At 44.3% G+C, this 11,721-nt stretch overlaps 1 pseudogene; it reads right to left on the bottom strand.

The window, feature by feature from the left end:
• Positions 1-3,959: 3,959 nt before the first annotated feature.
• On the bottom strand, positions 3,960-5,128 carry LOC138392999 (cerebral cavernous malformations 2 protein pseudogene; annotated as a pseudogene).
• Between the last annotated feature and the right edge of the window lie 6,593 nt (positions 5,129-11,721).

Raw genomic sequence — 11,721 nt, 5'->3', positions numbered from 1 at the left:
CATGTTTCCTGTGTCCTTCCATCGATATCTGCATGTCTGTTGTAGCAACTGCTTGTTCTGATTTTTTGAAATTGCTTTTGAAGGGGAAATTTTTTTTTTCCTGAAGATATATTTATGTTGTTCATTGATTAGGACACTGGGGCTTTGATTTTGGGTGCCTACAGTAGTGTGATCTTTGTATGATTTCTTAGGTAGTACATAGGATCAGTGGTATCTGTGATTTCCTTGGTAGCTTAGGGAACAATTTTTAGTTGAGGCTGTGGTGAAGTTTTGCTGGGGACTTGAATACCAGCTGAACCAGTCTTTGGGCCCCAGTTGTGGAAGCAGTGGGATGAGTGTGCCTGATTTTAGGCACCAGAGCAGCTGATGCTGGCAGCAGTGTTTGCCCTAGAGGACCAATTCTTGGGCCTTCAGATGGCTTGCTCAGAAGCTAGTAGTTGCAGCAGAAGGCTCAGTGTGTGGGTGGGTTCCCAGGCCCCTGGGAACCTGGTGTGATGTGGGAAGGGGCAGTAGCAGTGGTGGAGCCACCTACTGGGACCCTCTTAGACCATGTTGGTGTTACTGGTAGCTGCAATGGATTGGGCAAGCTATTCCCTAGTGCCACAGCTGCCTGAAACAGGGTGGTGGATATTGTCCAAATTGTGGTTAGGAGAGTTTCATCTCCCCTGTCCCTTCCCAGCCAGGTGACAGCTGCAGCTATATCACCCTGATCTTGGCTCAAAGGTGGGGCACAGCCTGGTGTTAAACTCTCAAAATGGCGCTGGGTGTGGCTTGTAATCACAGAGGGCAGAGCTTCTTCCAGGCAAGCAACATTGGCATGAAACTCTGGAGAGTGCTGTCTGCTCACATCTCAGTCTCATAGGAGCAATAGCAAGGCAGTGAGGATTATCCTAGGTGTGTGTAGGAGACCTTGGCTTCCCTGTCCCTCCTTAGCTGGGCAGGGCTGCAGCTGTGTCAGCCCAAACTCATCCCAAGGGCAGGGTGTTATCCAGCTTTAAACTCCCAAAATGGCACCTTGGGCCTGTGACCAGATTGGGCAGGGCCCCTTCCAGGCAAACAGCATGGCCAAGATGCTGGGGGAAGTGCCATCTGCTTATGTCTCATCTCACAGTAGCCTGGAGTAGAGCAGTGGGAATTCTCCTAGGTAGATGTAGGAGATGTGGAGCTCCCCTTTCCCTTCTTATCTGGGAAGGACTGCAAGTGTGTCAGCTCAGATTCAGCCTGAGGGTGGGGCACTGCCTGGTTTCAAACTCCCAAAATGGCTCCCTGGGCCTGTGACCAGAGAGGGCAGGGGTCCTAACTTTTGGTTGGTCCTATGGGCCATTGAATTTTAGACCAAGAGAACTTCAAGTTACTTAGAGACAATTTAATTCAACCTCTTTAATTTACAGATTAAGAAACTGAGAATCAGTATGGTGGTGATGGTGGTGGCGTGAGAGGTGACTCACTCCAACTATGCAACTAAATAATCAAAGAGCCGGGATGAGGACTCTTGTGTCCTAAACTCCCCATCTGGTCCTGTCAACCAGTTAATCAGAATATATATTTTGTGAGCATACTATTGATTTGATTGGTAACTACCTCGTAAACATGAAATGATGATAATGAACTAGAAAGAGCCTTTACTTAAAAATGCGTGAGCAGCTTCACCGAGTAATGTAAACAAGTCAAGTCAATCAAACTTGTTCCACTAATTTAAAAAAGTAATTTGTATGGAATTGCTAAAATGTCCTTGCTTATAAAAATCTTGGAGAAATAAATGGTAAGAGTATCTAAACATTAGGATGAAGATCTGAGTTAGGTAAAAGTATGGGTGATTTTTATTTTCTTCTTCTCTCCCTTAGACATTTTCTAAAATGTTGACAGTAGTGTGACATATTTAATATGATAAGAAAAAAGTTATTAGTTTTCAAAATTATGCAAATGGAATTAAAGAAGCCCGGTACAGAGAACAAAGCAAGAGGACCATAATGTAGGGCCTAATTATATCAAAGAAGTGTGTAATATCCACCCTAAATTCCCTGGGGGAGACATATATGATTACTTGTGTGTCTTTTAGAAATTAAAACTGATTTTTCTCATGATCTTGTTTGAGATTAAAATATGCCTATCGGTTTATGTTTTAAAATGCATGGTATGAACAAAGTTCTTGAAGGTGAAGCCTTCTTCGTGCCACAGATACTTTTTAGATTGAGGAACCTGTCAGAAGTAATCATTTTAAAACAAAATCATAACATGATATGGTAATTCCATGCAAATTTTAAAGTTGGTAGAAGTGGTGAGGTTGACTTGTTTATTTCTTATGTCACCCAGAGAAATTTCAGCTCTGAGTGTTTCTGAAACCTTGGATTGGGAAGAACACTGAAGCACTCAGGAATATATTTGTGACTTTAGGGCATGCGCTGGTGATTGCTCTCTGGGATCAGTAGTTGAATGCCCTTTTAGGGCTGTTTTGATAGGGAAAGATAAAGGTGTATTATTATTGTCAACACACAGTGTTTTACTGAGTCTGAAAGTATGGTGCCTGAGAAGGTCATTTGGGTCAAGGATTGAGCTGTGGACAAAAGGGAAAGTCTCATTTTCAATAGAATTTTAGATCATTTCTCCCCTTGATAAGTTGCAACCAGCATATGGAAACCTCCCCTTTAAACTTTCCCAGGGATTGCCATTGCTGCATGGAAGAAAATTCTGGAAGGCAAATTGTAAGTGAAGCAACAGTACGGAATTAACTGTGCTGCAGGGTTGACTACAGTCTTGGAAACACAAAGTGTGAAAAATGGTGAGATTAATTTGACCAATGGGATCTGGGGAGACTTTTCCAGTGGGTGAAAGTTGAGGTTGACTTTGGTGGATGAATAGGACTTTTATAGGTTGAAATATGCGATGGATCATGCAGGCAGAGGAACCGCGTCTAGTTTGCCTATTTGACCTTCTGGTTTTTGGCCCAAACTGCCTTTGCATCGAGGCCATTTCCTTCACCACAAGCAGGCATAATTCTCTGACTTCTGTTGTGGGTCCTGCATTCTTCAAAGAGTGTTTAAAGTATCCAGTGCTTCGTTTTCTCTCCTGTCTGCTAGAGCAATTCTGCTTGGCTTTGTACTTTGCTTCTACATTGCAGGGTAATGTTCTTTGACTTGCTTATCTTTCATCCACCATTGCTGATACTCTATGCTGCCATCCCTAGCTGTTTTCCAACCCTGCTCTCTGAAGACTTTCTTCTTTGCCTGTATAACTTTACTGTCTTTTTTTCTTGCTTGTAGTTATTCTGTTACTATTACCTTCTTTAAAATGTTTCTTTGTTCATGATTGACTCCCTAACCTAACTGTGAATCTAACCCTCTAGGACAGTGATTGTTATTTTTCGGAGCATTCTGCAGACTTCTTTCCTGATACATGGACATATGGCTCAGATTTGCAGAATGTTCTTCATGACACCAGAGTCCTCTGTGCATTTACATGATGCAAAAACCATGATGCTCATGGGTTTTATCTGTTCTTTTTAAAACATGATTCTACATTGAGAGGAGGAGGAAGAGGTGTGGTTTTTGTTTGTTTGATTTTTCTAAATTATTCACATTACAGTAATCTTTTTAAGATCTCTGAGAGTTACATTAGGAACAACATGTGCAAAATTGACAGCTGTGCAAAATTCCAAGGCCCTGCCAGACTGGAATGGCTCTCCCTGCCAGCTTGGTCTGGCCTTCCCCAAGCAGGTACACGGCTGAGCCCCGGTGGAGGAAGCACAGAGCTTTCCACCCAGCACTGGGGCATGTGTCCCTGGGCAGCTCCTGGCTCCTTCACAGGAGAGGACTTGGGCCTTCAGGGGCCACCTGTGTCTGGAGACCCTCCCCAGCACCCAGACAGCAGGAAGGGCTGAAATATGGGTTTGGTCACCTCCTCCCAGGAAGGCCTGGGAACGACTGTGCTGAAGGTGTGGGTGCTCCCCTGCCCACCTCCTGTCACACCGAATCCTGGTCCATGCTGCAGACCAGCACTTCCATGTCGCTGCTGATGTCCAAGATCATGCTGTCCCACTTGTCTCCCTCATCCCCTTTGGAAGGTACCAACCAATTCTTTGTCCCGTTCCCATTGGTGGAGCTGGATGTGGTGCTCAGGGTCCACCGGTGCCTGCCCAAGCTGTTGGTGATGATGCTGCGGCTATCAGTCATGCCAGTGGTCTCCAGGAAGTTCTCCCCCCAAAAGAGAAAATAAATGAAAAGGAAAAGGGCCTCTGACCAGGCAGCAGGAATGTGTGGCTGTCCCCATAGGCCTGCTGCAGGTTGATGCAGAGCTTGTGGATGGAGGCCTGGTTGCAGTTCTCTTGCAGCGGCACCAGGAACTACTGCATCTCTTGTGATGACAGCCTGGAGCACGACGTCAGCATGTTGTCCTGCAGCAGCTTGGTGGCGCTGGCACTCAGCTCATTCTCACTGACCGTCTTGCCGTGGGATAACACCTGTGTGCAGAAAGCAAGGGTGACACTCCACCTACATCAGAGTCAGGGAAGGAGAAAGTGCTGGCTTCTGGCTCATAGGTCTACTTAATGTCGCATTTTGTAGACAAGTTATCGTGTGTAGGGACAGGTAGGGGATATGGGTGGAGGCCCCGTCAAATATTGCTCTGTCCAGAAAGCCCATGGTAGGCCCCTTGTAAATAACCCAGAAGGCCTGGCCCAGCAGGCAGCAAAGCTCCTCTGCAGCGACCTTACTTTCTGCAACCAAGTAGCTGCCTCCACCGGCCCCACTACGCTCTCTGACAGGGAGCTTGCACTGAGGCCTCTGGAACTTTCCACATGCAGACTCCAGCTGGGGGAGATGCCCAGGTCTTGGGCTGTCTTCAAGACCACGAGATGTGTGGCATCATCCTGGATATAGGAGATGGTGGCAGTGTCATCGGTGGGCACCCTAAGGATGCCGTCCTCCCAGTTGCTCCAGGCCAGCGTGACGTTGTGGGCAGACAGGCCGAGCACAGCATCATGCTCCTGAGTCAAGTGCCCGGGAAGCTGGTGGGCTCTGTTTGCATTGTCTGGGGAATGCAGGATTTCAGTCCTACTGGAGGGATTCAAGTATCCTGGGATGGACGTTAACTGATGTGAATACTTCCAGCCCTTCTTACCCTCTTCTTACATGTTGCTGCGTGTGGCCAGTGTGGCCCCCACAGCCCAGCCAGCCTGCCCCAGAAGCCAGAGGCCCCTACAAACTCGCCCTGAGCCCTCCAGCCCCGTGCACTCCCAGAGCCGCCCGTATCCCCGGCCCCTCAGTCTCTGTCCCGACAGAGCGCCACACTTGCATTTTCACTGTTGTTTTGGTTTGTTTTTGCTTTTGTTTTTTTGCGACCAGGTCTTGCTCTGTCACCCAGGCAGTGCAGTGGTGACATCATCGCTCACTGCAGCCCCATATTCCTAGTTTCAAGTGATCCCCCCACCTCAGCCTCTCAAGTAGTTAGGACTACAGGTTTGCAGACCATGCCTGGCTAATTTTTATATTTTTTGCAGAGACAGAGTCTTGCTATTTTGCCCAGGCTGGTCTTGAACTCCTGGCCCAAAGCAATCTTCCTGCCTTGGTTTCCCAAAGTGCTGGGATTACAGGTGTGAACCATGGCAGCCAGACTGTTTTGTTTTTTTAACAAGGCAAAACCAATTCATCACTAGTTTTTTGATCATGACAACACATAATCAGTCAATTGCTGTCTTTAGAATATCAATTTCAGACCATGGAATAGTTTTTAACATTGTGAAAGTTTAAGATTTTAAAAAATGTTGGTGGCCATGGTTTTATTTTTTAATTTTGGAAAGAGTAGCAATTTCCTCTTTAAAAATTAAAATTTGTAGCTCTGTTGCTGTTAGGCCAGATATTGAAGGCAATTTGTGTAACCCGAGATTTCAGTGTAAAGATCCAGAGGCTAGGTTCAGGGGCACGTGCTTGTAGTCCCAGGGATTTGGGAGGCTGAGGCAGGAGGATCAATCGCTTCAGCCCAAGAATTCCAGGCTGTAGTGTGCTATGATTGCCCCTGTGAATAGGCACTGCACTCCAGCCTGGGCAACACAGTGAGACCCATCTTTAGTAAAAAAGATGCTAGTGATAGTATAGTTGTCCCCTAAAGGAAAGCTATAAGAGAGAAGTGCTACACATCATATCATTTTGCTAGAAGATCAAATCCGGAGGAGCCAAAAACACCAATCTTAAAATGTGGCTTCACACACTATCACAATAAATAAAGAATCACATAGCCGTGGCCCTGACTGGAAACACGTAAAATAATGTCTCTTCACGTTTGAAGGAATAGTGTGCTTTAAAAAAAAAAAATAACGTAAGAGCATGTAAGTGCCTTTTAAAAGTTCTACTTTTAAATGAAAAGGAGAACTTTTAGCCAAGGCAAAGAACAAGACATTCTAGTTTCCTCTTTTTTTTTTAAGAAAGAAAAGTACATTTCTAATTAATTCAAGAGTAGTATGAGTTCACATTACTTTCTTTCTCTGCAACTTTGCCTTTTAGCAGCATGAGAAATTTGTTGTGGTCTTCTCTACCTATCCCTAAGGGTAGTCACCCAGCCTGGGACCAACAGTTTTCCCCAGCACGAGGTGCAGGATGGAACGTGTACAGGGCAGAATGTCAAGTGTGCTTCCTGGGCTGTTGATTACCTGAGTTTCTGGTTGTAGAAAGAGTATACTGAAATCGCAAACTGTGTTAGCATTCTGGAAATGCTAGAGAGCTACACTATGGCTGTTTTGAAATTCATGGCAATATAGCCAACTGGGATCTGAACAGAATCTCACTCACTGCATTGCTGGCTGGGCTGGCTCAGCTGAAGCTACACTTCTTGGGTCTCAGGTGAAAGCAGAGACAGGAGGTCTTCAACTCAGTGCAATGGGCAAAACCTACCACCAGGAGTTCAGAGACATGAGTTAAAGTCTTGACACTATTGTAGCATGATTAGTAGCCACTGCTGATAACATTATTAGTAGCATAATGCAAATGGGTAAATTACCTAACCAATCTGGGCCTCAGCTTCGTCACTTGTGATCTAGGGTTTATTAATGATCCCAATCTCAAAGAATTGTTAAGCAGATCAAATTTACAATCTGTAATGTGACATAACATAGTGGCCATAAGCACAGATTTTAAGGTCAAATCCTTATTTATTTAGTCAACAAATATTTATTGACACTTATTATATGCTAGGCACTCTGTCATGTGGTGATTAAAAGAGCCCCTTATAGAATTCACAGCGTGGTGCAAGAGACAGAAAATAAACACTTAAACAGGCAAGTTGATGTATCATTCCAAAATTTGTGAGGGCTGTATAGAAAAGAACAAGCTGTGCTGAGAAAACATTGGGGAGGGGAAATGTACTTTAGATTGGATGGTCTGGGAGGGTTAGAGAGATAGGCTGGCTCTGCCTCTTTCTAAGTATGTGAACCTTGGGGTAATCAAAACTTACTTTAATAATTGGTTAGGGAATGGCTGTGAAACTCAGAAGAAAATATATGGGAAGGAGTACCTATCTCAGTCTGTCAACTCATATGTGCAAGAAATGTAACCTTCTCTGTTTTCCCATAAATGAATTTGCCTTATTTTTTGTACTCTTGTTGTGCTGGGGACCAAAGCTAAGTGAATTTACTTTGTGTTTTGTGCCCAGAGGCAAAAGGGGTAAAGTTTAATCTCAGTGAATTTTGGATCCCTCTCCCTTCCATGGGGTTAATAATAAGCCATTATTGGAGGATTTATGGAGCACTGGGGCATTCATAAGGTATTGGGGGTGTATCATCAGCATCCAGCCACTGCTGTGATGTTGTGTGCACCTTTTGATCCTGAGTTCCACCTCTGTTTCTACCACACAGTCGCTTTAGGGCCACACACTCACTGGATCATGTTGCTGTGGCTTTGAGGTGCGTGTTGGTATGGGGAGTGGGCACTCGACACCTTCAGCACCACTGGGGACTTTGGGAAACTCTGGTTCCGTGTTTCTGAATCCCCCAATCCTCTCCTGTATCCAGTGTCCTGCCTGCTGGGGTTCTGCCTGGCTGAGGTGGAGGAGGGAAGGAGGACGCAGAGACAAAGCAGGGGGCCTTAGAGACCACTCGTGTCTAAGCTCCCATGGCTTCCCTTCATCATTCTCATCAACACTACTCTCAGGGTATGGGGAAGATTTTGTTGTTATTCATCTCGTGTTCTTCTAAATATTTACTATATGACCAGCCTAGGCTTTTAACATTTAAGAACCAAAAGATAAGAACATTTTTCTGTTCTGCTGACCACCCTCTGTGGCACTGAATGCTCCTGTCATTTGGGGGTCATTACCTGCCTGACAGCCATTTCCCATTCTTCCTGCTAGCAGAGCCCCAATTTTCTTTTTGGGGGATCTATCTGTGACCTCCAATGACTCACAGCCTAAGCCAAGTCCTGGTGCCAATCATGGTGCCAATCCCTTTGCCAGTGATTGGTTTAGGTGTAGACAGGTGATGGCATCCTAGCCAGTGACATGCAAAAGAACACCTGCTGGAGGAATCTGGGAAAGGTATCCTCATTAAAGATGAAAAGAGTCCTTAGTGATGCTAATGAGCCACTGGGTTAATTAACTCTAGAGCTGTTGTAACTACAGACTTCTTGTTAATATTAATTTATATGTGTATGAGGTGATAAATTCCTACCGTTTAAGTTGGGCTAGTTAGGGTTTTCTGTTCTTTGGAGTCAAAAGCAATCAATAAAGTGGGAAGGGCAAACTTTACAAGAAAATGCAGGGAAATAAATCTGCTAATATCCCCTCTACTAATAGCATTCACAGCCAGTCAGGGAGAAAAGGACCTGGGAAAGGAGGCACCACATCTAGTAAATGGACAGAAACAACAGGGCTCACTCACCAAGGAAGCCTGTTCTCCAAGACCAGAGTACTAATAGCACTCTTTGGCCCAATACTGCTGACCCACATGTGGTCTGTCTGCATTTTCTCTTCTCTCTCTCTCTCATTCATTCAAATATTTATTAGTAGCAGTGGACAACATGGGATGGAGGATATACGTTATGTATACCTTTTATTCCTGTACCCTACATCAGGTCTGTGGAAGGCATCACTAACCTATCCCAGCACAAATATTCTGTTGAAATATTTCAACAGGCACTCGAGGAAGTTACTAGCAATGGGTTGGAGTTGACAAAAGAAAAAAATGTATATAATTAGCTTCCTTGACCTAATAAATCTAGAATCACGATCAGAAATAAGACCCAGATCTAAGGCAACAGAGAGCAGGCAAAATAGGAAGCTTGACATTGCAGTGTGCAACCAAAGGAAATATGGATTCAGGGAATGGCATGCCTCGGATCCTCTGAACTTAGTTGATAAGGCTCTCAATCTTCCAGAGCTGAGTTACCAAGCCACTGAGGTGTTTAGTAAAAGCAAGCTGTATTCACACCTTGAATCCTTTTGTATTTTCATTGAGAAGTGAAAGAATGAATAGAAACCTTTGTTCCTCCCTAGACAGATTTGCTGCAGCAGTCAGAAGCCCTGGAACATGATTACATTCCTTTGTTTCTCTCTACCACAGCATGTTTGCATTTACCAATCTGTTGCTTTGCAAACAGCAGGGTCACAGCATGGCAGTCACTCTTGGCTGTATCTGGAGGGAACATTTTTTATAAGTAGCAGACTGCTGCCACAGTGAAGCCCACATGGGAGCTGGGATTCTGACATGTCGATGGTCTTTTGCCCATTTGGCCAGAGCACCCTGGAGAGGTGAGTGTGTTCTCTCTGGACTCTCTCTTGCCTGCCAACGGCTTGCACAGAGAAACAAGGGCATTCCGTGGGCAAAGATTCACACTCTGGCTGGTGGGTATCCTACACTATCTATTTCCCCATTCCCATACTGCTGAAATATTGGAGAATGAGCGTAGAACCAGATGTGATGCCTTGGGGCTCAAAGCAAGTCCCATTTCTGTGCCTCCGTTCTCCCAGGACTGCCTCAAAGGTGCCTCAACTTCACCTCAAGAAGCACCATCCAGACCTACGCTGATACAGTTTTAGGGGTGTCTGTAGCCTCTCTGCCCTTGTTTTGACCATGCTTCTCCAGCTTCTTTTTGTACTTGTGACCTCATGTTCCAGATTTAGAGTTCTTTGGGTTGTTTTTGGATGTTGGAGATGAGTGGGCGAGGGTGGACACTCTGGTTGGAGCAGCTGTGAATGAATTGCACGTGGCCATCATGGGTTCTTTGTCAGGAGCCTTCAGAGATATTTTGTGTCTCCACAGACTCCCATGGGACCCAACTGGTCTAAAAGACGGTATTTCAGCAGGTAGGCATTTGAAGTCTGCATTCTTATTCTTATATACTCCCTATTTTAACTCTTTGGGCAGAGCTGGCTTCTGACATAGGATGAAAAGGTGTGTGCTAAGTAACCCTCCTTTTCTTCATCCAGAAATATACCTGCTATAGATCTGTAAATCTGTCTAAAAGTCTTCACATTGAGACCTCATTGCTTTGGGTAAACATAGTTCCTTTGAAAATAGAACCGCAGAAGTGGTAAGGAAGAAGCCATGTGATCACATGATCCCACCTCTTCCACTAATGTACTCTGAGGTCTTGGGCACTTCATTTCCTGTTATTTGGGCTTCCATTTCCTCATGTGCAGAAGGTGGGAGCTGATTTCTAAGTTCTCTGACAGCTTGGCATTCAATCCACTATGTAATTCCATCTGTGCTCAAGGCTTGTCCCCTTCACGAAGTCTTTTCTAACCACCCCACCTCTTGGTGATCTTTTCTCTGAGTCTGTGTCATGTCATCCAGTCCTTGGTGGTTTGTATGATCTTATATTACTTTCTGTGTTTTCAATGTATGTAAGTAGTGTTGCTTGAACACACGATAAACTCTTTGAGGGCAGGAAATATATCTTCTATGCCTATTAAAATATCACTGCATATTAACAATTCTGGGCTTAGAAAGGTACTTGTCTGAAATTGTTTATTTAGTCCAGATTACTATTTCACAAGAAGGCTGTAAGAATCTAATAATTCTGAATCTCCTGTAAGATAAACATGGTCATGTCTCAGTTTTCGAGGATAATAACAATTGGCTAAATCTTTGAGTCAATAGCTCTTGACTGTTTCCAAAGGATTTTCACATTCATTATCTCATTTCAACTTCTCAAAATCTGTGAAGTAGGTAGATGGTGCCAGCATGGTTATCACTACTTTTTAGATGGGAAAATTTGTATTTTATCTATTTTATATCATATGGTTATTTAGCAACAGATCTGAATCTGGAACCCAGATAGGCTGGCTCCAAGTTCAATGTTCTTTCTGTTATTTTATGCTGTGAATGCCTTGGTGTTTCTTTTGAATGATAAAGGACAACTATACAGATGGAACAAGAAGAGATATGGATGGGAGAGGAAGCAGTATGGATTTAGGGTTAAGGACTCAGGACTGAACTCTTAGTGCCAATGTGGGATTAAATCTCCAATCTAGACATCACCAATTGCTAGCTGTGTGACCTTGCACAATTTAATTAAATCATCTGGTCCTGAGTTTCCTGTTGTTAAAATGAAGATTGCAGTAACACCTACTCCAGAGAAGTCTTGAGGATTAAATAATGCACGTGAGTGACTTAAATGGCCTGGTACATAGTGGAACTTCATAACTATTACCTATTGTGAGCATTACCACATGACATTAGATCAGCAGGCGGAACAGCCTTGCATAATTACATTTGTGAAAGAGACTGGTTCTTCTCTT

This window comes from Eulemur rufifrons, chromosome 10 (assembly GCF_041146395.1).
Source record: "Eulemur rufifrons isolate Redbay chromosome 10, OSU_ERuf_1, whole genome shotgun sequence".
Taxonomy (NCBI): Eukaryota; Metazoa; Chordata; class Mammalia; order Primates; family Lemuridae; genus Eulemur; species Eulemur rufifrons.
Note: the sequence above shows the minus strand (reverse complement) of the source record. Positions and strands in the feature narration are given on the sequence as shown.